We start from the raw sequence: 2,200 nt of genomic DNA, 5'->3' as shown, positions 1-2,200 counted from the left end.
GTTTCTCTTACGCAATGTCTCTTACACAGTAGACTTGCGAAAGCTATTTTCCAACTGGCTCCCTGAATAGATGAATGGTTGCAAGAACCAATGTAGGCACCAAGAAATGCTAAACAGAGCGCTTGGCTGCTTGGTGTTGGGATTGCTTCATAGTCTTTCCTCAAACAGGAGGCACGTCCCTGTTGTATATCACTCTCTAATTATTGTGACAAAAGACACTCCCCCATCCTCACCCACTAAACAGTTTTCCAGAAAGAATGGTTTTCTCCAAAGGCAAATCCAGTTCTAGGCCTCTTACGTTTTATAAGACTAGGTTTCAAAAAAAAAAAAAAATCATGGGGCTCAAGTTTTACAAGGGGTATTGTAAATTTTCAAAGTTCTTGGGGGGAAGTACAGCTGAGTGGTAGAATACGTGCTTAGCATGCACGAGGTCCTGGGTTCAATCCCCAGTACCTCCACTAAAAAAATAAATGAATAAACCTCATTACCTACCACACCCCTGGAAAAAGTATTTAAAACAATAAATTTTTTTTTTTAAGTTTTCATCTTCCCACCGCCTCAGCATTCCCACAAACAGGCTCTGAGAACTGACCCAGGTGACCATGGGCATCAGCATGACAAGCTGGGTCCCTGCCACAAATTCCCCTTCCTCCCCATTTGTGACTGTGACTTCAGGACATTCAAACACACCCGTGAAACCCCCTTGCACCTTTTGCTGGTGTTCTCCACCCTGACCCCCGCTGAAGGCCCTCGCCCCCGGTCCTCAGCCTCTCTGGGCTCCCCGCCTGCGTGGCCGACCCACTCCCTGGGCGCTCTCCGCATGCGGCCCCCGCTCGGCCTGCAGTGACTGTTTCTCTAGGACCTGCGAGCAGGACAGTCTTTGTCTTCCCGTGCCTCTCCCCTGCCCATCTTGAGGCCACACCTGACGGACCAGTCCCTGAAAGGACACAGCACACCAGAGCATCACCTGATACAAGCCACGTCATGCCCATCTGACGAATAAGCAAACTGAGTCGCTCGAGGTTCACTACCGTGGGATGTGGGCTTCAATTCACATCCTTCCGTTAACGGCCTTCGCCAGGGGACTGCAGCTCTGCTCAACGGGAGCCGGGTCTCTGACTCTTTCCCTCTCACTCAGAATTCCCACCACGTTACGAAACCAAGCCCAGGCTGACCAGCTGGGGGATGCGTGTGGAGCCGGGCCCAGCTGCCCCAGTGGAGGCCATCCTCCGTGAGTCAGCCAACAGCCGGCCACAGTCACATTAGCCCAGCCAAGACCAGCCACGCCTGGCCCACATCAGAAGGACTAACGGCCCAACCCACGCACACACTCATGAGAAATCCCAGATGGTTGTGGCTCAAAGCCACTAGGGTTGGGGTGGTTGGTTAGATAGTGGTAACAGCCAGCTAACAACACCCAGCCAGTGAGAAATCGAGGGGGAGTCACAGCCAGGAGGGCTGCTGCCCGCCCCTCTGCAGGGTGGTTCCTCTGACAAGCTCCCAGGCCCAGCTACGCTCAGGAAACCCACTTCAGAACCGCAGGGACCACAGAACGTGACTGCAGTGTGCAGCCTGCTGGTTCTGCGGCTGAGCAGCGGCTGACGGTGCTGAACAGAAGCTGGGTAAAACGGGCAGGACGGCCTCCTCAACTGTCAGCGAGCAGGCTGGGGCCGCGGAAGCTTGGGCATGACCTCTGCGTGACACCGCCATCCACTTGAAATAACTATTTCCCCTCCTGCTTCCCCTTTCCGGAAATCTGAGCCCTAGCTGAGGCCCGCGGGACAGACACCAGCACGGAGCAGACTGCCTGGGCCCTCAAGGGACCCTCCATGCACTAGCCCCCCATCACTCCTGGGCCTGGCAGAGTGAGAGCCTCCAACATCCGCCTGTAGGGATGCAGATAGGAACCCCAGAGTGCCTGGGTTAGGGTCCAGTGCTGCCACGTAACCTGGACAGTCAAGTTACGGAAACCCTCGGGGCCCCAGTTTCCTTGTCTGTAAAACAAAGATAGCAACTGCCCCTCCCTCTCCGAGTTCTTGTGAGGGTGAACTGAAGTAAGTTAAAGAAACGTTTTAAATGGCGCCTGGTGCATGGTGAATGCTCGGTGTTGATGAGTATGACCATTCAAGACCCTTCAGAGCCATTCTCATTCCCAGCGGTGCCTCCCTGAGCCCCCGCGCCAGGCAGCGGTCTGCTCAGG

Source organism: Camelus ferus, chromosome 5 (genome assembly GCF_009834535.1).
Source record: "Camelus ferus isolate YT-003-E chromosome 5, BCGSAC_Cfer_1.0, whole genome shotgun sequence".
NCBI classification, from domain to species: domain Eukaryota; kingdom Metazoa; phylum Chordata; class Mammalia; order Artiodactyla; family Camelidae; genus Camelus; species Camelus ferus.
The sequence above is the reverse complement of the archived record's forward strand: the minus strand, read 5'-3'. Positions refer to the sequence as shown.